Source organism: Rhododendron vialii, chromosome 10a (genome assembly GCF_030253575.1).
Source record: "Rhododendron vialii isolate Sample 1 chromosome 10a, ASM3025357v1".
In the NCBI taxonomy this organism is placed as follows: Eukaryota; Viridiplantae; Streptophyta; class Magnoliopsida; order Ericales; family Ericaceae; genus Rhododendron; species Rhododendron vialii.
In genome coordinates, this window is record NC_080566.1 from 24,855,465 (window position 1) to 24,856,045 (window position 581).

The following is a 581-nucleotide window of genomic DNA, read 5'->3' on the forward strand; positions in this document are numbered from 1 at the left end:
CATCTTTAGATAAGAAACGCAATATACAGTTGAAGAAAACAAGGTGAGGATCATGCATGAATGCAGGATAAAAAAAGACAATGAAGTTGACTGATCATGGGATAGCTGCATCAATCGTGCGATCACATGATCAACTCAACCTACATTCTGCAACTGCGATCAACTCAAGATATATTGTACAAACGCGTGAATGATCACTCGGTTGCGAAATCTACATTCGACATTAGTTTCAAATTAAAGCAGAATTAAAGAACTAAAAACATGTTCGACTTGGATAAAAGTTTACTATTGAGCCCGAAAGCTTACTGTTAATCCAATTCTGGTCCCCTCGGTTACATTTGATTATCCAACTTTGCGATCTTCAATCTTCATGTGTTAGCTCCTCTGGAGCGGCTTGAACAGACCTTGATCTCATGAATAGTATTTGATCTATTATGTGTATCACGGTTGTATTCTTTCCTCAAGTGTATTTGCCAAAAAAAAAGAGTAAAAAAATACATCTAAATGATTCTGGTTGAATTTCTCGGTCAACATAGTCCGATTTATGAGCATTGTTTCTGGTTGGAAATTAAGTCCAAATT